Source organism: Salvelinus sp. IW2-2015, linkage group LG26, assembly GCF_002910315.2.
Source record: "Salvelinus sp. IW2-2015 linkage group LG26, ASM291031v2, whole genome shotgun sequence".
Classification (NCBI taxonomy): domain Eukaryota; kingdom Metazoa; phylum Chordata; class Actinopteri; order Salmoniformes; family Salmonidae; genus Salvelinus; species Salvelinus sp. IW2-2015.
The window spans coordinates 15926539-15954135 of NC_036866.1; positions in this window are offsets into that span (position 1 = coordinate 15926539).

The following is a 27597-nucleotide window of genomic DNA, read 5'->3' on the forward strand; positions in this document are numbered from 1 at the left end:
CACAGCACACCCAATCGTTATATGATTATATTATTACCTGTATGGTCATGGTGTGCCGTACTGTGTGGACTGGTGATAATACTGCTAAAACTGCCTACATTGTCAGCCATCTCCACACAGAAACTGTAAATAGGAAGAATTAACAGGCTATTTCTGAACAAATTCCTCAAAAAGTGCATTTCTCATCAGACAATAAAATGCATCTTATGAAAGAATAATCAATATTTAGCTTGACCCAAGCAATTACAGTAAATCAGGTGAGCATTCAATCAACCATATTGGAAATGTTACAATAAGGATGGCGCATGAATAGCGAATGAAGATGACATTTTCTTTCAAGTGACTCAGCCTTGTTTTAATTTTTCAGATTTATTATTGTAATTGTTCCTCTAATCCAATTTCATTCCATRTATTTAAGAGCTCTCAGAATTCTCAGATGGTGACTATTCCACATTGATTGCCAAGTTCCCTTCCAGCAAACCAGGAACAATCACATAACATTAGCTACGATTCCAGTTAAGTTCTATTTAGGGTTATATCTAACATTCGAACGATAACATCCCATAAACATTCCCAAAACATCTTTGGAATATTCTAACATTCACAAAAATGTTGTGCGCCACATCTGTAACAACCACCACAGAATATTCTCCAAAAGTTTTTATTAGGTTTTCAGGTAATGTAATAAGAAAATGTGTCAGTAATGTAATCCCAGCAAACCAAAATTGGTTCTGTGAATGTTTCCCCAAATATTTTTTAAGTTGTGGCAAATGTTCTCAGAACAAAAACACTGTCCAGTCAGGCTGATGATTATCGAATGTTTGTAAAAAAAAATTATGCATGATGCTACCACCACCATGCTTCACCATAGAGATGGTTTCAGGTTTCCTCCAGACGTGACTCTTGGCTATCAGGCCAAAGAGTTAAATCTTGGTTTCATCAGACCACAGAATCTTGCTTCTCACGGTCTGAGAGTCCTTTAGGTGCCTTTTGGCAAACCCCAAGTGGGCTGTCATGTGCCTTTCACTGAGGAGTGTCTTCTGTCTGAACACCATAAAGGCCTGATTAGTGGAGTGCTGCAGAGATGGTTATCCTTCTGGAAGATTCTCCCATTTACACAGAGGAACTCTGGAGCTCTGATAGAGCGACCATTTGGTTCTTGTTCACCTCCCTGACCGAAGTGCTTTTCCCCCTATTGCTCAGTTTGGCCAGACAGCCAGCTCTAGGAAGAGTCTTGGTGGTTCCAAACGTCTTCAATTTAAGAACGATGGACGCCACTGTGTTCTTGGGGACCTTCAATGCTGCAGTAATGTTTTGGTACCCTTCCCCAGACCTGTGCCTCGACACAATCCTGCCTCAGAGCTCTACGGACAATTCCTTCGACCTCATAGCTTGGTTTTTGCTCTGACATGCACTGTCAACTGTGGGACCTTATATAGACAGGTGTGTGCTTTTTCAAATCATGTCCAAGCAATTGAATTTACCACAGGTGGACTCCAATCAAGTTGTAGAAACATCACAAGGATGATCAATGGAAACAGGATGCACCTGAGCTCAATGTCGAGTCTCATAGCAAAGGATCTGAATACTTATGTACATAAGTTATTTCTGTTTTTCATTTTTTATAAATTTGCTAAAAATTCTAAAAAACTGTTTTAGGATGCAATGTATATACAGTACAATACCAGTCAAAAGTTATGACACACAGTCATTCAAAGGTTTTTCTTTATTATTATTACATTGTAGAATAATAGTGAAAACATCAAAACTATAAAATAATACATATGGTTTCATGTAGTAACCACAAAAGTGTTAAACAAATTAAAATATACTTTAGATTCTTCAAAGTAGCCACCCTTTGCCTTGATGACAGCTTTGCACACTCTTGGCATTTTCTCAACCAGCTTCATGAGGTAGTCACCTGAAATGCATTTCAATTAACAGATGCGCCTTAAAAGTTAAATTGTGGAATTTATTTCCTTCTTAATGCGTTTGAGTCAATCATTTGTATTGTGACAAGGTAGGGGTGGTATGTATAGACAATATGGACAGTATATGGATAGAATATGTAGTATATCTGAATAATAGTATGTACAGCAATAGATAAATAGGATAGGCCTGGACTAGAATACAGTATATACTTATGAAGTGGTTAAAACAGTATGCAAACATTATTTAAACATTATTAATGTGACCAGTGTTCCATGACTATGTACATAGGGCAGCAGCCGCTGAGATGCATGGTAGACTAACCGGGTGGTAGATGGCTAGTGACAGTGACTAATGTTAAGGGCAGGGTACTGGGCGGAGGCCGGCTAGTGGTGTCTATTTAATAGTCTGATGACCTTGGATAGAAGCTGTTCTTCAGTCTCTCGGTCCCAGCTTTGATGCACCTGTACTGACCTTGCCTTCTGGATGGTAGCGGAGGGAACAGGCTGAGGTCTTTGATCTTCTTGGCCTTCCTGTGACTCCGGGTGCTGTAGATGTCCTGGACGGCAGGCAATGTGCCCCCGGTGATGCGTTAGGCAGACTGCCCCACTTTGGAGAGTCCTGTGGTTGCGGATGGTGCAAATGCCATACCATGCAGTGATACAACCCAACAGGATGCACTCAATGGTGCATCAACGGTGGGAATAGTATGGGTACCTTACAAGAGATACAGTTGCACAGGACATTCCCTTAATGTTGTAAGAATGTTGACAGAACACCTGGTCTAAGTTCTTTAAAGGTTCCCAGAACATCTCATTATCTGGGACGTTACAATAATATTATAATGATATTCAAAAAGGGAACTCTCCTCTGTTATTTTCACAGCCGTGTATATCCCCCCGTAAGCGGATACCAAGACGGCCATCAAGGAACTTCACTGGACTTTATGCGAACTGGAAACCATATATCCTGAGGCTACATTAGGTAAAACTTATAGGTAACATTTTCTAAATGTTATGAAATGTTTTGAGGATCTCCAATACAAGTTAACATGTATATTGTGTGAACATCAATGGAATATTATGTTAAACCTTGTCACGACCTGACTTTAGTTATATTTGGTTTCTTTATTATTTGGTTAGGTCAGGGTGTGACAAGGGTGGTTTGTTCATTTTTTGTATTGTCTATGGGTTTATGTCTTGTCTAGGGTTTTTGTTATCTATGGGGATTTTGTATTGTCTAGGGGTAATTAGGTTGATGGTGGCCTGGATGGTTTCCCAATCAGAGACAGCTGTTTATCGTCGTCTCTGATTGGGGAGCCTATTTAGGTTGTCATTTTCCAAGTTGGTTTTGTCGGTAGTTGTCCTTGTTAGTTGCCTGGATGCACTACGTTGGCTTCACGTGTCGTTTTGATATTTATTGTTTTGGTTGGCGACATCGGTAAATAAATAAATATGTACGCTCAAAACGCTGCGCCTTGGTCCACTCCTTTAAACAGCCGTGACAAACTTAAAACGAATATTTGAACATAAAAACGGACTTATTTGGAAATTGCGGAACATTGTGGGAATGTTTTGTCCAATCTCTGTGAATATCAGATGAATATTATTGCAACATCCCATACAACTTAATTAAATGTTCTGGGAACCTTTAAAGAACTTAGACCAGGTTTTCTGTTAACATTCTTAAACATTAAGGGAATGTCCTGTGCAATCTAACTTAAACATTGTATGAATCACAACTAAGCATATTTTGTGTTTTGGCAAGCTATGTCACGCTCGTCTTTAGGTGGAAGAGAGGAGGACCAAGGCGCAGCGTGAAATAAATACATATTTTTTTTATTTGAAGATAAAACGAACACGAACACTAATACAAACTAGACAAAACAACAAACGACCATGAAGCTACAAAACGAAAGTGCAGACACAAGCAACTAACGTCATGACAGACAATTACCCACAAACTACCTAATGCCTATGGCTGCCTAAATATGGCTCTCAATCAGAGACAACGATAGACAGCTGTCTCTAATTGAGAACCAATCCAGGCAACTTCAGACTTACATAAACACCTACACTGAACACAACCCCATGAACTCTACAAAACCCCCTAGACAATACACACACCCTAGACTAGACAAAAAACACACAAACATCCCCCATGTCACACCCTGACCTAACTAAAATAATAAAGAAAACAAAGATAACTAAGGCCAGGGCGTGACAGTACCCCCCCCCAAAGGTGCGGACTCCGGCCGCAAAACCTGACTCAGAAGGGGAGGGTTCGAGTGGGCCTTCTTACGGCGGCGGCTCGGGTGCGGGACGTGGACCCCACTCCACCATAGTCAATACCCGCTTTGGTGGCGCCTCTGGAGCGGCGACCCTTGCAGCGAGTCCCGGACTGAAGACCATCCTAGAGGGCGCCACTGGACGGAGGGGCGGCTCCGGACAGAGGGGCGGCTCCGGACAGAGGGGCGGCTTTCCAGACGAGGGGCGGCTCGGACTGGCGGGCGGCTCCGGACTGGCGGGCGGTCATGACTGGCGGCGGCTCATGACTGGCGGGCGGCTCATGACTGGCGGGCGGTCATGATGGCGGCGGCTCTGGCAGCTCCTGACTGGCGGGGCTCTGGCTGATCCTGGCTGCTGACGGCTCTGGCAGATCTGGCTGGCGGGCGGCTCTGGCAGATCTGGCTGCGGGGCTGGCTGGCGACGGCGCTCTGGCAGATCCTGGCTGACGGGCGGCTCTGGCAGATCCTGGTGGCGGGCGGCTCTGGCAGATCCTGGCTGGCGGGCGGCTCTGGCAGATCCTGGCTGCGGCGGCTCTGGCAGATCCTGGCTGGCGGCGGCTCTGGCAGATCCTGGCTGGCGGGCGGCTCTGGCAGATCCTGGCTGGCGGGCGGCTCTGGCTGCTCCGCTGGCTGGCGGGCGGCTCTGGCTGCTCCTGATGGCGGCGGCTCTGGCTGCTCCTGACTGGCGGGCGGCTCTGGCTGCTCCTGACTGGCGGGCGGCTCTGGCTGCTCCTGACTGGCGGGCGACTCTGGCTGCTCCTGACTGGCGGGCGACTCTGGCTGCTCCTGACTGGCGGGCGACTCTGGCTGCTCCTGACTGGCGGGCGACTCTGGCTGCTCCTGACTAGCGGCGACTCTGGCTGCCCTGACTGGCGGGCGCTCTGCGGCTCCTGACTGATGGACGGCTCTGAAGGCGCAGGACAGACGGGCGGCTTTGAAGGCTCAGGACAGACGGGCGGCTTTGAAGGTTCAGTACAGACGGGCAGCTCAGACGGACAGCTCAGACGGCGTTGGGCAGACGGGCAGTGCAGGCGATGCTGGGCAGACGGACAGCGCAGACAGCGCTGGGCAGACGGCAGACTCTGGCCGGCTGAGGCCCACAGTAGGCCTGGTGCGTGGTGCCGGAACTGGTGGTACCGGGCTAAGGACACGCACCTCAAGGCTAGTGCGGGGAGCAGCAACAGGACGCACAGGGCTCTGGAGACGCACAGGAGGCTTGGTGCCGGAACTGGTGGTACCGGGCTGGAGACACGCACCATAGGGCGAGTGCGTGGAGGAGGAACAGGGCTCTGGAGACGCACTGGAAGCCTGCTGCGTGGTGTTGGCACTGGTGGTACTGGGCTGGGGCGGGGAGGTGGCGCCGGATATACCGGACCGTGCAGGCGTACTGGCTCCCTTGAGCACCGAGCCTGCCCAACCTTACCTGGTTGAATGCTCCCCGTAGCCCGACCAGAGCGGGGAGGTGGAATAACCCGCACTGGGCTGTGTTGGCGAACCGGGGACACCATGTGTAAGGCTGGTGCCATGCATGCCGGCCCGAGGAGACGCACTGGAGACCAGACGCGTTGAGCCGGCTTCATGGCACCTGGCTCAATGCTCAATCTAGCCCGGCCGATACGTGGAGCTGGAATGTACCGCACCGGGCTAAGCACACGTACAGGAGACACCGTGCGCTTTACCGCATAACACGGTGTCTGCCCGTACTCTCGCTCTCCACGGTAAGCTCGGGGAGTTGGGGCAGGTCTCCTACCTGACTTCGCCACACTCCCTTGTAGCCTCCCCCCAATACATTTTTGGGGCTGACTCTCAGGCTTCCAGCCTCGCTTCCGTGCTACCTCCTCATACCGCCGCCTCTCGACTTTAGCTGCCTCCAGCTCTTCACGAGGGCGGCGATATTCTCCCGGTTGTGCCCAGGGTCCTCCGCTGTCCAGAATTTCCTCCCAATTCCTATAGTCGTGCGTTCGCTGCTGCTGTCTTGTATCACGCTGCTTGGTCCTGGTATGGTGGGTAATTCTGTCACGCTCGTCTTTAGGTGGAAGAGAGGAGGACCAAGGCGCAGCGTGATATAAATACATCTTCTTTTATTTGAAGATGAAACGAACACGAACACTAATACAAACTAGACAAAACAACAAACGACCGTGAAGCTACAAAACGAAAGTGCAGACACAAGCAACTAACGTCAAGACATAGACAATTACCCACAACCTACCTAATGCCTATGGCTGCCTAAATATGGCTCTCAATCAGAGACAACGATAGACAGCTGTCTCTAATTGAGAAGCAATCCAGGCAACCATAGACTTACATAAACACCTACACTGAACACAACCCCATGAACTCTACAAAAACCCCTAGACAATACACACACCCTAGACTAGACAAAAAACACACAAACATCCCACATGTCACACCCTGACCTAACTAAAATAATAAAGAAAACAAAGATAACTAAGGCCAGGGCGTGACAAGCTGTCTCTTGTTATGTACAAACTCTGTTCCCACAACCTGAGTAAATATTCTGGGAACCTTTAAATAACTCAGAAAGGCTGTTTTATCAACATTCTTGCAACATCAAAGGAATTTGTTGTGCAACCTGGTATAAACATTATCTGAATGTCAGGACAGTTTGTGTTTTGGGAACCAATCTCTTGTCATAACCCACAATGTTCCCATAACCTAAAGAAACATTCTGGGAACATTTAAAGAACATACGAAATGTGTTTTAGGAACTTTCTTGTAACATTAGGTGAATGTTTTTTGCACCCTAAAAGAAACATTGTAGAATCATTCGCACAACTGGACAGTTTTTGTGTTTTGGGAACATACCGTTTGTTCTGTCCGACCAATGTTCCCACCAGACTGTTCCCACAACCAAATAAAACATTCTGGAAACATTTAAAGAACAGACAAAATGTGTTCAAGGAACGTTCTTGTAACATCAGGCGAATGTTTTATTCAAACGTTCTATAATCATCAGCATAACAGGACAGTTTTTGTGTTATGAGAATCTTTTGCCACGACCTAACAAATGTTCTGGGAACTTTCACAGAACAAATTTTGGTTTGATGGGCTGCATCTGAAATTCCATTATCAGCCACCACAAGGATGTAATTGAGTCTGGACTGTCCATTTACTGATACTGTACGACCGCTGGAAGCATCTGTCCATTAATGACAGTTCAATAACAACAGATATTACAAACACGTTGGTCTCAGAGATGTTTTGCCAGTTACATTTTGAAAACGAATGTGTCGCAGTAGGTGAGGGGATTTGTCCATTATTTTATCAGCTGAGTTTAGATGTAATTGGTGAAATCCAATCTAAACGAATTAAAAGTATTTTAATGACAATTCAATGCTGGGCTCATCAGCAAAATAGAATGCCTCTCAGCAAAGTAAGTTATACTTTTTTGGGGGTGTTGATGCATGTTGACTAATTCAACCCTCTCAAACCCTGTTTTTCTGTTCACAGAAATGTTCTACTGCTCCCTCTATCCAGCCCTTTATGTTTCCAATGATGGTGGTCTTCGGATTCAACGTTTCTGTTAGTTTTATATGTTGCAGGTACTTTTTGACCATTTCACAACCTGTATTTACTGCTTGAGAATCAGTTCCTCCAATTTCTTTCCTCAGCACATACTGACTCTTGCATCAGGGAAGATAGTTTAAACGTGTTAACATAAACACCCACCCTGCACACTTCCAAACAAGCATGTCTGCAACAGAACATAATGAATTTACAAGTTAAGGTTATTATTCATGTTTTATTATTATTCATGTTTTGCTCATGTTTCTTTCAGTATTTTTCAGCATCCCTGCTTTCTTCTCTGATGAGCACATTGTCACGTTCTGACCTTTATTTCCTTTGTTTTGTCTTTATTTAGTATGGTCAGGGCGTGAGTTGGGGTGGGCAGTCTATGTTTGTATTTCTATGTTTTGCTATTTCTGTGTTTGGCCTGATATGGTTCTCAATCAGAGGCAGCTGTCAATCGTTGTCCCTGATTGGGAACCATATTTAGGTAGCCTGTTTTGTGTTGGGTTTTGTGGGTGGTTGTCTTCAGTCTTTGTGTGTCTGCACCAGATAGAACTGTTTCGGTTGTCACTTTTGTTGTTTTGTGTGTTCACCTTTATTAAAGTAAGATGAACAATTACCACGCTGCGCATTGGTCCTCCGATCCTTCTAACTTATCCTCCTCAGACGAGGAAGACGACAGCCGTTACACACATGCTTTATTCATTACAGCACAAATGCATGTTATTTTCAACGGGAAGATATCACTCAAATTATCATCTTACCTTTTTAGAAGTAAAATTCGGAATTGCTAGGGCAGTAGCGTACATCTGCTAAGTAAATAGCAGGTACTGTAGGTAGGTGGGAGTTTTACTTAATAATGCGTTGGTCAGACAGACCGCCCCACTTTATTAACTATTCTCTCCTTCGAGCTTCATTAGTCTGTCCTAGCTGTTGTGTGTTGCTATTGCTGTCAAAGCAGATCCAGTGTCACGGATCCCTCCGGAACTTTCATCACTCACACCTGTTCCCTATTTCCACTGATTAGTATATATGTGCCCTTTGGTTTCCATGGTCTTGTCGATTATTGTTACAATGTCCGTTGTTGCGTGTGAGTACCTGTGCTGTGGGTTTTGGGTTTTCGTGCCCTTGTGGATTGCACAGATGATTACAGGTCTCGTCCCGTGTGTTAATCATTGTGAGTGTGTGTTATTTATTCGAGGTACTCCTCGCTCCTTTGTTTGGGTTTCAACCCTGTGTTTTTGTTACTTGTTTGTTTGGTCTTCGCCCCTGTGCCCTTACACAGCACGCCGTAATTTGGGGTATAATACAAAACCCTATTACGCATTCCTGCGCTTGTCTCTAAAATCCTTTATACCAGCGTGACATCCAGTCTAGGTTGCTCATTATCTTTGCTGGTCCTTCCCTACTATTCTTATCAACTTGACACCCACATCCTCCATAGGCTGTTCTGAGTCAACACTTCTCATATGTTTCTGAAATAACAACGTATTTTTGTCAGTCACTTACTATTTTGGTAATGTCAATGTAATACACCGATGACTATAGTAATCCCTATAATAATTGGTATTGCAATTGATCTTCATTGAGGTCAATTGTTGTTTTCTACATGTGTAACTAAAGATCTATCTTTGCCGCTTTAATATTCATAAGTACAGAAGGTTCACATCGTAACCATAACAGCTAAGAGGCAGCTAATATATTTTTTTATGTGACTCCCCCAAATAACTTATGTGCCATCCATCTAGCCTTTCTGTCTCTGCTTCAGCACATGCTTTGCTTTCAACTGTACCTTTGTGCTGGGCATCTCTTTGACTGGCGATAAGAGACATTAGGAAGAGAGCTATCAAATTACCTACGTTAAAATTGCCTGTAGGGGATAATTGACCACTTCCTGTTCATGGTGGGGGGATAATATGCTAGCCTTAGGAAACCACAGGTAACTTTCCAAATGAGCACTATGTACAATAATTAATGTTAGAGGGAGAGAGTGAGGTGGCTTTTAGAGCAGGACTGAAAGAAAGCACAAGAAAATAGCAAAGGGTTCAAGAAAACTTTCTTGACTTTAATAGTTCGGTGAAAGTGGTCCACATACTATACAACTTCACGTCATAAAAATATCACAGCAACTTGACTCATCAAAAAGTGAGACTTGTGACTTACAGCAGAACCTGTATTTAGACCTTGTTCTTTGTGAATAAATTGATTTCAATGTCATTGATTTAAGAAATTGTTGATTAGAAAATAATTTCTTAAGAATTTGCTAAATGTGCTTAATCAGGCATACTCTACACTCTTTGAAAAACGGGTTCCTAAAGGGTTCTTCGGGTGTCCCCATAGGATAACCATGTACCCATAGGGAAACCCTTTTAATAACCCATTTTGGTTAATTGTAGAACACTTTGGTTCCAGTTAGAACCATTTTGAGTTCCATGTAGAACCCGTTCTATGCCCGCTTCGAGGCAAGCAACAATGAAGCATGCCTAGGAGCACCAACAGTTCCGGACGACAGTGTGATCACGCTCTCTCTGAAGCCAATGTGAGCAAGAGATTTAAACATCAACATTCACAAGGCTGATGGATTACCAGGACATGTACTCAGAGCATGCATGGACCAACTGGCAAGTGTCTTCACCGACATTTTCAACCTCTCCCTGACCGAGCCTGTCATAAATACATGTTTCAAGCATTGAAAGGATGGTCATTTTTTTTAAATTTACTTTTTATTTCACCTTTATTTAACCAGATAGGCCAGTTAAGAACAAGTTCTCATTTACAACTGCTACCTGGCCAAGATAAAGCAAAGCGACAAAAACAACAACACAGAGTTACACATGGGATAAACGAACGTGCAGTCAATAACACAATAGGAAAATCTATGTACAGTGTGTGCAAACGTAGTAAGATTAGGGAGGTAAGGCAATAAATAGGCTATAGAGGCGACATTATTACAATTTAGCATTAACACTGGAGTGAAAGATGTGCAGATGATGATGTGCAAGTAGAGATACTGGGGTGCAAAAGAGAGCAAAAATAAATGTAAAAATAACAATATGGGGACGAGGTAGTTGGGTGTGCTATTTACAGATGGGCTGTGTACAGGTGCAGCAATCGGTAAGCTGCTCTGACAGCTGATGCTTAAAGTTAGAGAGGGAGATATAAGTCTCCAGCTTCAGTGATTTTTGTCATTCGTTCCAGTCATAGGCAGCAGAGAACTGGAAGGAAAGGGGGCCAAAGGAAGTGTTTGGGGATGACCAGTGAAATATACCTGCTGGAGCGCGTGCTACGGGTGGGTGTTGCTATGGTGACCAGTGAGCTGAGATGAGGCTGGGCTTTACCTAGCGAAGACTTATAGATGACCTGGAACCAGTGGGTTTGGCGACGAATATGTAGCAAGGGCCAGCCAACGAGAGCATACAGGTCGCAGTGGTGGGTGGTATATGGGGCTTTGGTGACAAAAGGGATGGCACTGTGATAGACTACATCCAATTTGCTGAGTAGAGTGTTGGAGGCTATTTGTAAATGACATCGCTGAAGTCAAGGATCGGTAGGATAGTCAGTTTTACGAGGGTATGTTTGGCAGTATGAGTGAAGGAGGCTTTGTTGCGAAATAGGAAGCCGATTCTAGATTTAATTTTGGATTGGAGATGCTTAATGTGAGTCTGGAAGGAGAGTTTACAGTCTAACCAGGCACCTATGTATTTGTAGTTGTCCACATATTCTAAGTGAGAACCGTTCGGAGTAGTGATGCTAGTCGGGCAGGTGGGTGCGGGCAGCAATCGGTTGAAGAGCATTCATTTAGTTTCACTAGCATTTAAAAGCAGTTGGAGGCCACGGAAGGAGTGTTGTATGGCTTTGGAGGTTTGTTAACACAGAAAGGCCAGATGAAAGGCCAGATGTATACAGAATGGTGTTGTCTGCGTAGAGGTGGATCAGAGAGTCACCAGCAGCAAGAGCGACATCATTGATATATACAGAGAAAAGAGCCGGCCCGAGATTTGAACCCTGTGGCACCCCCATAGAGACTGCCAGAGGTCCGGACAACAGGCCCTACGATTTGACACACTGAACTCTATCTGAGAAGTAGTTGATGAACCAGGCCAGGCAGTCATTAGAGAAACCAAGGCTGTTGAGTCTGCCGATAAGAATACAGTGATTGACAGAGTCGAAAGCCTTGGCCAGGTCGATGAAGATGGCTGCACAGTCTTTTATCAATGGCGGTTATGATATCGTTTAGGACCTTGAGCGTGGCTAAGGTGCACCCATGACCAGCTCGGACACCAGATTGCATAGCGGAGAAGTTACGGTGGGATTCAAAATGTTTGGTGATCTGTTTGTTAACTTGGCTTTCGAAGATTTTAGAAAGGCAGGGCAGGATGGATATAAGTCTATAACAGTTTGGATCTAGAKTGTCTCCCCCTTGGAAGAGGGGGGTGACCATGGCAGCTTTCCAATCTTTGAAGATCTCAGACGATAAGAAAGAGAGGTTGAACAGGCTAGTAATAGGGGTTGCAACAATTTTGGCAGATAATGTTAGAAAGAGAGGGTCCAGATTGTCTAGCCGAGCTGATTTGTAGCTCTTTCAGAACATCATCTGTCTGGATTTGGGTGGAGAAGCGGGGGGAACTTGGGCAAGTTTCTGCGGGGGGTGCAGAGCTGTTGGTCGGGGTAGGGATAGCCAGGTGGAAGGCATGGCCAGCCGTAGAAAAATGCTTATTGAAATGATCTATTATCGTAGATTTATCGGTGGTGACAGTGTTTCCTAGCCTCAGAGCAGTGGGCAGCTGGGAGGAGGTGCTCTTATTCTCCAGTGTCCCAAAACTGTTTGGAATTAATGCTACAGGATGCAAACTTCTATTTGAAAAATATGGGGCATGCTTTTTTAAGATTGTGAGGAAAGCACTTTTAAAGAGCACCCAGGCGTCCTCTACTGATGAGATGAGGTCAATTTCCTTCCAGGAAACCCGGGCCATGTTGATTAGACAGGCCTGCTCGCTGAAGTGTTTTAGGAAGCGTTTGACAGTGATAAGGGGCAGTCATTTGACTGCGGACCCATTACGGACGCAGGCAATGAGGCAGTGATCGTTGAGATCCTGATTGAAAACAGCAGAGGTGTATTTAGAGGGCAAGTTGGTCAGGATGATATATATGAGGGTGCCCATGGTTACGGATTTAGGGTTGTACCTGATAGGTTCCTTGATAATTTGTGTGAGATTGTGGTCATCTAACTTAGATTGTAGGACGGCCAGGGTGTTAAGCATATAAAAGTTTAGATCACCTAACAATACCAACTCTGAAGATAGATGGGGGGGCAATCAATTCACATATGGTGTCCAGGGCACAGCTGGGAGCTGAGGGGGGTCTATAACAAGTGGCAACAGTGAGAGACGTATTTCTGTAAAGGTGGATTTTTAGAAGTAGAAGCTTGAATTGTTTGGTCACGGACCTGGATAGTATGACAGAACTCTGCAGGCTATCTCTGCAGTAGATTGCAACTCCACCCCCTTTAGCAGTTCTATCTTGTCGGAAAATATTGTGTTTGGGGATGGACATTTCAGAATTTTTGGTGGCCTTCTTAAGCCAGGATTCAGACATGGCTAGGACATCAGGGTTGGCGGAGTGTGGTAAAGCAGTGAGGAAAACAAGGCTTTACGGTTACAGAAGTCAACAAATGAGAGCACCTGGGTTAACCTCTACAACACCAGAGGAACAGAGGAGGAGTAGGATAAGGGTACGGCTAAAGGCTATAAGAACTGATCATCTAGTGTGTTGGGAACAGAGAATTAAAGGAGCAGATTTCTGAGCATGGTAGAATAGATTCAGGGCATAATGTACAGACAATGGTATGGTAGAATGTGAGTACAGTGGAGGAAATACTAGGCATTGAGTGATGATGAGAACGGTTGTGTCTCTGGAGGCACCAGTTAAGCCAGGTGAGGTCTCCGCATGTGTGGGGGGTGGGACAAAAGAGCTCTCTAAGGCATGTTGGGCAGGGCTGGAGGACCTACAGTGAAATAAAACAATAATAACTAACCTAAACAGCAGTAGACAAGGCATATTGATATTAGGGAGAGGCATGTGTAGCCGAGTGATCATACGGTCCAATGAGCAGCAATAGGTGAGTCAGGGAGCTATTCGGTAGTCGCTACTATGCTAGACGAGCTGGAGACAGGGCAATTTAGAAAGCTAGTGATCCGGGGCTAGCAGATGCGTCTTTGGCAATGTCGCAATGGAAAAGCCTGTTGAAACCTCCTCGGACAATTACGTCGGCAGACCAGTCATGATGGATCGGCGGGGCTTCGTGTCGGCACTAGGGTCCAGGCCAATTGGCAACAGCGGTATTGTAGCCCAAGAATTAGCTAGTAGACTTCGTCGGCTAGCTGGGAGATGRGCCTAGCTCGAGGCTAGCTCAAGGCTAACTGGTGCTTACTTCGGGACAGAGGCGTTAGCCAGCAGTAGCCACTCAGGTGGCAGCTAGCTAGCTGCGATGAACCGATGTAATTGTCCAGAGTTTGCGGTAGGAATCAGGTGACGTGGTAGAGGAAAAGCAGTACGATATGCTCTGGGTTGATATCGCGCTGTGCAGATTGGCAGGTATTGACCGAGCTGAAGCTAGCTGGTGTCCGAGTTTACGGTGAAGACCGCTAGCAGTGGCTAACTGACAACTAGCTAGTAGCAAGTTAGCTGGCTATCTTCTGATGGGGGTTCCGTATGTCGTACATGATTCATGATTTGCTCCATTTTTAGCACACGCTCTACATTAGCCCCTGTATTGTTTGTCGTGTAGAACGTTACATTGTTCACATTATTTTCAATAATTTGATGCATAACATTTGTAAGTTCTCTCAAAAGAAAAAATGTATTTATTCTCTCTAACATCGTAGACACATAGTTACCCATAGCTTTACGTCTAAATAACAAAATGTCACTCGGTCTCTTGGGATTTATTGAGCCAGAAAGTCATCACATCAGCCACCACAGCTTCCCGGTATTTATTGTCGTCCACCAGGGTGTGTCGGATTTCTTTGAGTTACTCGTGGATGTAGATTGCCTCCTTCAGTTCATGTAGGAAGGCCTCGGTTACCCCGTAAACTCTGGGGATAGACGGCACAAGACCCATAGACTCCAGGGCTCTGACCAGCGCTGGTATAAACCTGCAGGACCAGTCTTTTCACCAGCTCCTCAAAATGATTGAAAAAGTAGTATCTAGGCGGGTCGTATAGGCACGGATGACGACGCTGGCTGGGATGATTGATCTCACAGCCGATGCATTTTTCTCGTATATATTCTCCAATCACCACGTCTAAAAGTGTRGCTACAGAGGCCTTGATGGTGTCCACAAAAATAGTACTGACCACCCCATCAAACACATCCTCAGGCTGTGTAAATGTAGGTGGTGTCGCGGGTCTTGCCAGGGGGGAGTAGAGTGTCGGGCTGCGAGGCATAGAGTCCTTAGTGTCGGGCCCCCATGACGTATCGGAGTCCTTGTAGGTGGTATGGATATCCATGGTATATGATGAAATGAACAACTGGCTGCTTTTTTCCTTTTATTGTGGAACCAGGCCTTTGGGTATCTGGGCGTGGTTAACGCAGCCGCGTACTTAGTTTTCTTTTGACGATGTATCTTCTTGAGACTCTTTTGAATCGTAATCTTCACGATTCGTATATATTATGCACTTCCTTAAATGAACAAGGCTCTGCCGCTGTTGGCTCTGTACAAAGAGRGCATCCAACACCTGCAACATGTTCAATTCCATTACATCCCAACTTTTAAAAGGAATAAGCATACGCAGCCTGAAATCCCCAGTCAGGCCACCCTCACGGATGTTTTGGTTGCGGATTTCCTCGTTGCCGATATAGAACTCCACGCAACCGCACGGAAGTCCATTCTTTCTTTGTATTTTCACCCTGTGAAATATTCTTCCTGAGGAGTCAGGGGTACCTTCCCAACGGGTCTCGTAGCCCGTGAACACGCTATACCCCTTGGTGATAAGGCCCAGTTCAGGACAAACAACCTTGCAAAAAACCAACCAGTCTTCAACACCATAATCCCCTCCTAAAGTCTGGTCTGTATATTCTTCTCCTTCAGCTACCGTATAGAGGTGCAGTCTACAGTCCAGGTAATCAAACCGATACCCCCATTGCTGTCCATTAGACATCAACACTTGATCTTTCAGAGCAGTTGCGGGAGGTATTTGGGTTCTATACACATTTAAAAAACGCTTTTTTGGCGCATCATATATTGCGGCTTGATACTTTGCCCTTGTCTATGTGCCACCCGAGGTCCTGCTTCCGTTGCTACAGTCATCACTGCTTTGCCACTGATCACAAAATCCATGGTGATTTTTAAAATCATGTACAGTCTTACGCATGTATTGTTCTGGGGCTTTATAAGGCGTCTGCAAAGCCCAATACCCCAGGACATTCGTGTTTCATAGACAACAACCCTGAGGGCAATAAAATAGGGGGGGCCTTACTCTTTGAAATGCTTACTCTTTGAAATGTTCATCCCCCCACCCCGTTCAAAGAAGACACTAGACATCAAGCATCATGATAACTTCAAAGGCACTATATAACTCTTTTCGCACTCTAAGCCGTGAGAACAGGAACAGGATGCCCAAACACATGGTCACTTCCCCCCCCAGGATGTAATGACCGGAAGCCCAAATATGGGCATGCACACGTCAGCAGGACATAGGGTCATAAATCAAAATTTTGAAATTTTGATTTTCCTCTTGTCCAGATGGGATTGGGCAGTGTGCAGTGTGATGGCGATTGCATCGTCTGTGGCTCTATTGGGGCGGTATACAAATTGAAGTGGGTCTAGAGTGTCAGGTAAGGTGGAGGTGATATGATCCTTAACTAGCCCCTCAAAGCACTTCATGATGACAGAAGTGAGTGCTATGGGGCGATAGTCATTTAGTTCAGTTACCTTTGTTTTCTTGGGAAAAGGAACAATGGTGGGCATCTTGAAGCAAGCAGGGACAGCAGACTGGAATAGAGAGAGATTGAATATGTCCGTAAACACTCCAGCCAGCTGGTCTGCGCATGCTCTGAGGACGCAGGATTAATACGCTTAAATGTCTTACTCACGTCGGCCATGGAGAACAAGAACCCACAGTCCTCGGGAGCAGCCCGTGTCAGTGGCACTGTGTTATCCTCAAAGTGGGCGAAGAAGGTGTTTAGGTTGTCACGTAAGCAAGACGTCGATGTCAACGATGTGGCTAGTTTTCCATTTGTAATCTGTGATTGTCTGGAGTCCCTGCCACATATGTCTCTTGTCTGAGCCGTTGAATTGCAACTCCACTTTGTCTCTGAACTGACGTTTTGCCTGTTTGATTGCCTTACGGAGTGCATAAATGCACTGTTTGTATTCAACCATATTCCCAGTGGTTCCCTAGATGGCGCCGACAGACATGGCAGCTCTGCTTCTAGCTCCTAACTACTCTAACTTGATTGAGAGCCTGAAATGGCTTCTTGGTAGATAGTTATGAGGTTGGGAGATTGGGAACCTATCTGGTCAAGCTAAAGCCAACTTCATAAAATTGCTAGGTGGCTAGTAGTATTACCGAGAAACAACAAAAACAACTTTAACAAAAAAAGAAACAAATCTGAGATGGGACGTGACCCTGTGCCCCCTATGGGAATGTCGCCTCTGGATCTCACCATGGCTTGTAAAGTATCCCATCTACTAGTTTACCATTCTTATTTTACATCTCCCTCAAATCACAGGCTAAACAAACAACTGATCTCTTAACTCTCCTTGCCTCCTCAACTCAGGCTCCAGTTACTAAGTCACTATGGGCAAGCCTAAAACGTCTGTCTCCCTTTACACAGAACCTGTGGGGGGGGGGGGGGGGGAGGGGGGGGGGGAGGAGAGAGAGAGAGAGAGAGAGAGAGAGAGAGAGAGAGAGAGAGAGAGAGAGAGAAGAGAGAGAGAGAGAGAGAGAGAGAGAGAGAGAGAGAGAGAGAGAGAGAGAGAGAGAGAGAGAGAGAGAGAAGAGAGAGAGAGAGAGAGATGAGAGAGAGAGAGAGAGAGAGAGAGAGAGAGAGAGAGAGAGAGAGAGAGAGAGAGAGAGGCCAGTGTACATTCTTCGGTCGGAAGCTCGAAGAGCCAATGAAACATGAAATTGAATTAGAATCCCAGTGAGTTGAAGAGGCAACAGAGCCACACAAGAATGATAGACTTTCTCTTGCTTCTTTCTCTCCTTGAAATCCTCAGAAAACGGAATGTATGTGTCGAATGCATGAGTCCTCTACACATTTTTTCATTCTTTGTCCCTTCAATATTTAATGGTGAGTGACTGTTGCTCTTTACAAGCATACCTTAAAATCACTATGTTATTGCCATGCAACTATTTGGCTAGAAGATACAGACATTACTATAAATTAGATGAAACACTGTGCCAAAATAAATCCTGCAAGATGATGCTTATTTTTCATGGCATAAATGGGGTTTTAGATACTGAATATTCTGTGTGAAATGGGTCTCAGGTGGTAATTCTGCCTTCAGCTAATTTTTGTCTCCAAGACTTGGATATGTAAAAAGCAAAGTCCGGAACCTGGATCTCTGCTAAACCACATGTAAATACATTGGTCACCTGACCCCCCTATTTCCTGTTACAGTCTCAAGGGAGGGGTTGGGGGGGATAAAGCTTTATGGTGTTGAAAGAAAGTATTTAGTGGAGGTTGAGATGATACTGAGCAGGTACATCTAAATTAGGATGCAGTGGAGTATGTCCAATGCTTTTAAACCCTGTCACTGGTTAAATGAACCAGAAAGACACTCTTAGTAACGTGACATGTGGCACCCTAAGAGGTTAACAGGCACAAAAGAGCCATTTTATTTATTTATTCATTCCATAAAGACCGTCAGAAGAGGCTTTACAATAGCAGACGTAAATAAATCATAATAGCATGCTGGAAAGAGGCAGTATCAATTTTTAACAGGTAATGTCCAGCAGGGGATGCAGTCTGGAAGGGAATAGAGCTTACCAGTTTCTAGTCCTAAAACCCAGGAATGAGTTACCTCCTGTTCGTACAAAGAACAGGGTTTTGGGGAAATAAAAAAAATAAAAATAAAAATAAAGTTTGAGGTTAACATGGCTTAGGGGATCTTATATGTTTTGTTCTATGAGATAATATCAGTCAGTTAACATGCCCTTTATGAATCATGAAGCCTTTATGTCCTTTATGTGCTTATTTTAATTACATAAATGCTTTCAAATTTACAAAAAGTGACGTTAGCTGATTAAAATGATCTCATTGAACAAAACGTATAAGATCTCCTTAGCCAGTGTTTACCACAGACCTTATTTTCGGCGTTTATCCAAAAACACCATTAATTTCTCCATAGGCTTTGTCCAACGAACCATGGCGGAGTTAGTACCTACAAGAAGACACCATTGCTATTTCTCTCTATGGCGTGGAGGAGGAAGAGAAGAGGAACGGAAGGGGAGGAGAATCAGAGAGGAGGTTTAGGGGAGCAGACTTGAATTGTTGTCGTGATTTGCCTCCTTTATTGAAGAGAGAAAGGAATATACTTCACTGTTTAATAAAGCAGAAATATAACATAACACAATCCTTTCATTAATTGTCTAGTTTTTGTTGTTGTTGAGTAAATTGGAAATGTAGAAAAGTGACCCGCACAACATCTTCCCAGAAGTAATGAAACAGTTGCTGTACCCACAATAGGAATGATTTTTACTAGGATTATTATGAAGAAATTGTTGTCTATACAGAGGCGTATGCACTTTATATTCAAAATCAATGACTTGTGACTGGGTCTCTTTGGACTCTGAAAGAACTTAAATGCTTGCATGACTAATTAAACTCTATATCCACCAATGTTTCACATTTTGTATGTTCTTTAGAAATGATTGTGTGTGTGTGTGTGTGTGTAAAGTATTACTGTTCTCTGATTTTTAATTAATAGATTTCAGTGTAACAATGTGTATGAATTTTTCTTTTTTTTGCAAAATGCTAAATAGTATGTCCATTGTTTAGCTGGAATGGAATGTTCGTATCCTGTATAGGGTTATATAAGGAGGGTATATTACTGGAAACATTCAAAGTTTACCAGTAAACTACCAGAATTTTTCAAGGATTTTATGTAATCTATCACACGACATCTAATGGCCCTTTTGGGTACTACAGATTATGTAAAATATCTGAAATAATTAAATAATATTATTTAAAAATATAATGACAAAGCTGTAAAACATTATCTTAAATAAATGAATACCATTGTTGTTTAATAGGATGGTTTCAGCAAGAAATATCCTTGATTTGACTTTTTATACACACTTGTTTATTTTACTATGGCAATATATATTTGTTTTCAATGTTTGGCATCAAACTGGTGGCAGGTTGGAAGAAAAGTCAATAGTTGGAAAAGTTGCAGAGTTAATTAAAAAACATATTTAAATTTTTTATTTAACCTTTATTTAACTAGGCAAGTCAGTTAAGAATAAAATCGTATTTTACAATGATGGCCTACCCTGGCCAAACCCTCCTCTAACCGCCCTAACAATTCAATTGTTAATCACATGCTTTTTTCATTAATTAGGCTATTCTCTTGAACCATATACTCTATCTACTAGAAACTAATGGACACTATGGACACAGATTTAAGTTATTCAAAGTATACATTTCCAACGTTACGATAGATTGAAATATATTTTAAACAGGTTAACATTCACAAGGCCACAGGGCCAGACGCATTACAAGGACTCACACTCAGAGCATGCGCTGATCAGCTGGCAAGTGTCTTCACTGACATTTTCAACCTGTCCCTGACCCAGTCTGTAATACCTACTTGTTTCAAGCAGACCAACACGGGGTTGGCTCAAGAACGCCAAGTTAACCTGTCTAAATGACTATTGCCCTATAGCACTCACATCTGTAGCCATGACTGGCCACCCCTAAGAGCCTGGTTCCTCTAGGTTTCTTCTGAGGTTCCTGCCTTTCTGGGGAGTTTTTCCTAGCCACCGTGCTTCTACGTCTGCATTGCTTGCTGTTTGGGGTTTTAGGCTGGGTTTCTGTATAGCACTTTGTGACATTGGCTGATGTAAAAAGGGATTTGGAAATACATTTGATTGATTGATTGATTGAAAGGCTGGTCATGGTTCACATCAACATCATCATTCCAGACATCCTGGACCCACTCCACTTCATATACTGCCCTAACAGATTAACAGATGACGCAATCTCTATTGCACTCCACACTGCCATTTCCGACTTGGACAAAAGGATCACCTATGTGAGAATGGTGTTTCATTGACTACAGCTTAGCGTTTAACACCGTAGTGACCTCAACCCTCATCACTAAGCTACGGATCCTGGGATTGAACACTTCCCTCTTTAACTGGATCCTGGACTTCCTGATGGGTGCCGCCCCCAAGTGGTGATGGTAGTCAGCAACACATCCGCCACGCTGACCCTCAACATGGGGGCCCCTCAGGGGTGCATGCTTAGTCCCCTCCTGTACTCCATGTTCACCCACGACTGTGTGGCCACTTAGGATAATGAAAAGATTTGTCTTGGGACTTCAGATCCTCAAAATGTTCTACAGCTGCACCATTGAGAGCATCTCTACTGGCTGCATCACCGCTTGGTATGGCAACTGCTTGACATCTGACCGCAGGGCGCTACAGATGGGTAGTGCGTACGGCCCAGTATATCACTGGGGCTGAGCTCCCTGCCATCCAGGACCTCTATACCAAGTGGTGTCAGAAGAAGACCCTAAAAATTATCCAAAAAACTCCAGCCACCCAAGTCATAGACTGTTCACTCTGCTACCATACGGCAAGCGATATGATGCACCAAGTCCGGAACCAACAGTACYCTAAATAGCATCTACCCCCAAGCCATAAGACTTCTAAATAGTTAAATAGTTAAGCAAACAGCTACACAAACTATACGCATTGACCCTTTTTGCACTAACTCATCTCATCACATACACTGCTACTGATTACTATCTGGCATCTTAATTTCTAGTTATATGTACATGTCTACATCAATTACCTCGTACCCCTTCACATCGACTCGGTACCGGTACCCCTTGTATATAGCCAAGTTATAATTACTCATTGTGTATCTATTACTACTTTTATTATTACGTGTTTTACTCTTCTATAATTTCTCTATTTTATTTCTCTCCACAATGTTGGAAGGGGCCCGTAAGTAAGCATTTCACTGTTAGTCTACACCTGTTGTTTACAAAGCATGTGACGAATAACATTTGATTTGATTTGAAACTATAACAAAGCGCCTTCCCTCCCCGGTTTCGGTAAAAGGCTGAGGGATGGTGTTGGAGAAATGTAACCACTCTCAAATTCATAGACAGCGCTATGGAAGCAAGGACTGACCATGCATGATATGAAAAGTATAGTTTTACCATGTTTTCAGCCTATATAGTGTTTGTTTATATTTACTTTGTTTACAAACATTGGCGCAAAGCAAGCTTATATTTAGTGTTCTGATGGAGTATGACAGTTGAACTAAGCTCATGGGGCATTTATAAGTTATATTATTCAAGAATCACTGGGTACATACAGTGCCTTCAGAAAGTATTCACAACCCTTGACTTATTTCACATTTTGTTGTGTTACAGCCTGAATTCAAAATGTTATATATTTTTTCCAACGACAAATTGAAACTATGTTTTTAGAAATGTTTGCAAATGTATTGAAAATGAAATACAGAAATATCTCATTTACATAAGTATTCACACCTCTGAGTCAATACTTTATAGAAGCACCTGGTGATGATTACAGCTTTGAGTGGTTTTGGGTATATCTGTATCAGTTTGGCATGTCTGGATTTGGGGATTATTTCCCATTCTTCCTTGCAAGCTCTGTTAAATTAGATGGGGAACGGCGGTGAACAGCAATCTTCAAGTCTTTTCAGTAGGATTCAAGTCTGGGCTTTGGTTGGGCAACTCAAGGACTTTCACATTCTTGTTCTGAAGCCATTCCAGCATTGCTTTGGCTGTATGCTTGGGGTCATTGTCCTGTTGGAAGGTACATCTTCACCCCAGTCTTAGGTTGTTTGCACTCTGAAGCAGGTTCTCATCAAGTATTTGACTGTATTTGGATCCATTCATTGTTCCCTCTATCGTTACCAGTCTCTGAGTCCCTGCCGCTGAAAAGCATCCCCATTGCATGATGCTGCCACCACCATACTTCATGGTGGGGATTTTGTTAGACGGGTGATGAGTTGTAACTGGTTTTCTCCAGACATAGCGCTTTGTATTCAGGCCAAAGAGTTACGCTTTTGTCTCATCAGACCACAGAATCTTTTGCCTTTTGCTCGGAGTCTTTCACATGCCTTTTTGCAAGCTCAAGAAGTGCTTTCATGTGCCTTTCTCTCGGGAGTAGCTTCAGTCAGGCCACTCTCCCATAAAGCCGAGATTGGTGAAGTGCTGTAGAGACTGTTGTACTTCTGGCAGGTTCTCCCGTCTCAGCCAAGGAACTCTGTAGTTCTGTCAGAGTGGCCATTGTGTTCTTGGTCACCTCCCTGACTAAGGTCCTTCTTGCCTGGTTAATCAGTTTGGTCGATGACCAGCTCTAGGCAGAGTCTGGGTAGTTCCATATTTTTTCCATTCCCCAATGATGGAGACCACTGTGCTCTTGGAAACTTTCAACACTCTAGAAATAGTTGTATACCCTTCCCCAGATATATCCCTCATCACTGTTCTATCTCGGAGATCCACAGACAGATCCTTAGGCTTCATGGTATAGTTTCTGCTCTGACATGCACTGTCAACTGTGGGACCTTATATAGACAGGTGTTTCTTTTTAAATCTTGTCCAAACAATTGAAATGGCCACAGGTGGACTCAAGGCCTTAACCAACAATTCAGTTCAAGAAATAGAGCTAAGAAAAGATTTACTAAATAAACTGAAGTAAAAAATAAAATAAAAAAAGTAACATAATTAAATAACAATACCGAGGCTATATATAGGGGGTACCAGTACAGAGTCAATGTGCGGGGGTACAGGTTAGTCAACGATGATCAAAAGAAATTGAATGCACCTGAGCTCAATTTGGAGTGTCATAGCAAAGGACTGTGAATACACACGTATAACTGAACAAAAATATTAAGCAACATGCAACAATTTAAATGATTTTACTGAGTTACAGTCTATATAAGGAAATCAGTCAATTGAAATTGATTAGGACTTAATCTATGGAATTCACATGACTGGCCAGGCCCAGCCAATAAGAATGAATTTTTCCCCACTAAAGGGCTTTATTAAAGACAGAAATCCTCCTCAGTTTCATCAGCTGTCTGAGTGGGTAGTCTCAGATGATCCTGCAGGTGAAGAAGCTGGATGTGAAGGTCCTGGGCTGGCGTGGTTACATCCGGTCTGTGGTTGTGAGGCCGGTTGGACGTACTGCCAAATTCTCTAAAACAACATTGGAGGCGACTTATGGTAGAGAAATTAACATTAAATTCTCTGGCAATAGCTCTGGTGGACATTACTTCCGCATGCCAATTGCACGCTCTCTCAAAACTTGAGACATCTGTGGCATTTTGTTGTGTGATAAAACTTTTTAGAGTGGCCTTTAATTGTCCACAGCAGAAGGTTTACCTTTGTAATGATCATGCTGTTTAATCAGCTTCTTGATATGCCACACCTGTCAGGTGGATGGATTATCTTGACAAAGGAAAAATGCTCACTAACAGGGATGTAAACAAATTTGAGCACAATAAGCTTTTGATGCATATGGAACATTTCTGGGATATTTTATTTATTTAACTAGGGAAATCAGTTAAGAATAAATTCTTATTTACAATGACGGCCTACCCCAGCCAAACACAGCTGACACTGGGCCAACTGTGCACCACCCTATGGGACTCCCCATCACAGCCAGATGTGATGCAGCGTGGATTTGAACCAGGGACTGCAGTGATGCCTCTTGCACTGAGATGCAGTGCCTTAGACCACTGCGCCACTCAGGTATGAAACATCAGACCAACACTTTACATGTTGCATTTTTATTTTTGTTCAGTATAATGAGATGTTTCTGTGTTTCTGTATTTCATTATCATAAATTTGCCCAAATTTCTAAAAACATGTTTTCACTTTGTCATTGTGGGGTATTGTATGTAGATGGTGAGAAAATACATATATATATWTTTTTTTATTATTATAATTGTTTTATTTTGTTTAACTAGGGAAGTGTAAATAAGAACAAATTCTTATTTACAATGAATTCATTTTGAATTCAGGCTGTAATACAGCAAATGTATTACAGCCAGTTTCTGAAAGTACTATATGTATCATAAAAACACGCTTGACTTATGCCCTCCTTCCTATCAGAGCCGGCGGCTGCAGTGCCAATATCGTTCAGTCGGCCAACAGTTTTAGAAGTAGCATTATTTTTTTGTTGGTGTGCTTTAGTCGTGACAACCTCCTTCCTCTCTGTATGACTGTGTGACTCAGCAGAGAAGCATAACATTTTTTACAGCCTCAGCCTCATTGTCAAATAACAGACACTGACTGCCGAGCTCTATTCATTTTGTCATTAATTTAACATAAAATTCATGAGCAATCCATTCAAATTGTATAATTATAAACAAAGAGCAGGACGTTCTGTTCATTATGTATAAATGTGAGGACATTTTTAATGTGATGATAATGTGATTAATGTGATGATGACCTTTTGGATTCAGTCAGTGTAGTGGACAACTGTCTAGACAACTACTACTATACAGTCACAGTCCAATCCTTTTAGTGACTGGAACAGAATCATTTGCCTTCAATGCTACCCTGGGCTAGCCCAGAGCCATCAGAGAGGGAACACATGCATGCCAAGCCAACCTGTCCAGTTGCAGGCTGCTGTTGGCCCATCTGCTCCTGCCTGGGGGGAGACAGACTGACAAACAGGCTGTGCTTCAAGAGTTGCATTTAAGTGCACAGCAGTCTTTGGACAGGAAACTGTCTGAACACAACAGTGGAACAAACTTATTCATAAATCGATAGCACTGTGACACCATTTATGATGACATTCAGGAAGACACTAACTCAGGATACTAACTCCTAACAATGTATCTTTTTTGTAATATTCATTCAAGAAACATCTTGTGTGCAAATTAAATGTTGGCCTCGAGTTTTGAATTATGAAGATCTGAAACTTTAAGTACTGATGTGCTGTAAGCTTGAAAACATGCAAGGAAAAAGGGCTCATCTTCAAAAAATGTCCCTTGTTGAAATATTGAGGAAGATAATGAGATTCTCTCTCGAAATCCCAGAGCTCCAAACAGTTATCACCCTCACTTGGCACCTCATGTTACATGGTAAGTACAGCACATTTTTTATAAGCACTGGCTCACGCTAGGCTGTGGCTCACACACAAAGGTTCTATGAAAAGTAAAAAGGCATGAAAAGTAATTCATTACAGTATGATGATGTCCTGGAACCTGTCTCCCTCTCGATAAAACTAAACCCTGTTCTAGATGACTGGAATCTTAAAATGGATTGCAGCAAATTCTTATCCAACTCCTGCAGTTTATTTCTCTCTTGAAAAAAAGATACATTATCCATTTCAATGATCTTTTCCCCCCTAAAGAGAACCATTGATTGAAAATGTAACATACTTGAAGAACTTCTTCAAAGGTCCCCTTGTGATTTGACACAGAAAAAATTAAGGGAAATACTAGGCCTAATTTATTATTATTATTATTATCTGGATCAGAGATGTTGGAAGGAAGACAACAGACCCGCCTCTCCCCAGCAGAGATGTGAAGTGATGGGTGGCATGGCTGTCACGACAACATGTCAATCCATTATCCAGCCCAAGTCCACAAATCAATTGTTATTTTATTTCTACACATCCCCATGGCTCTACCTCCCACATGCATTTCAACATTTTACAGCCCACTCYGAGTTCACCTGCTGGGGTGAACCAGGGTCTGCATGCATATTGCCCTACTATGTCTCTCTCTGTGCTTATTTCAAAGACAGCGTGAAAATAAATATAAATGGCTGTTGCCTCTGTTTGAGCACCATGACCCACCCTATCACACTGTCTGACTGCCTTGCAGAGCAGTGCTTGTGAAGGCACGCCTACATCCCTGAGACGATTGTGGCCAGGTGATAAACGGTGGAGGTGCACACACGGCTGCCTGTCGCCATCAGTGAAGCCTTGGTGGCAGGCAGGAAGGCTTACTGGCCCCTATCTTCAACAAGGACTTCTCTGAAGCTGTGCGCCAGAGGCGGAAAGAACTTATCCCAGCAATGAAAGTTGCCATTGAGCGTGTGGAGAGTGCTTACACCCGTTATGACAAGCCCATTGACCACCATCTCTCCCAAAAGCCTGGGAAGAGTGGTAGAGCCAAGCTTCTGGGTCAGTAGCTTCAGCCCAATAACAAGGAAAGCCAAGTTCCAAAGGTTGGGCCTAAAGTAATTTATAGGAGATGATACTCATGACTCTTTTGTTGAAGATGTAAATAATGTATGTTGTTCTGATGTGATGAGGAAATGAAAACAGATGCAGCACTGAAAGTATTTGTAAAATGATTCATGCCAATTGTTGACAAGCAGCATGCACCTGTTAAGAAATGAACTATGAGCACTGTTAGAGCCCTCTGGTTGATGATGAACTGTGAGAACTGTTAGAGCCCTCTGCATTGATGATAAACTGTGAGAACTGTTAGAGCCCTCTGGATTGATGATGAACTGTGAGAACTGTTAGAGTCACAGTTCATCATCAATCCAGAGGGCTCTAACAGTTCTCACAGTTCATCATCATTCCAGAGGACTCTAACAGTTCTCACAGTTCATCATCAATCCAGAGGACCTCTAACAGTTCTCACAGTTCATCATCAAGCCAGAGGGC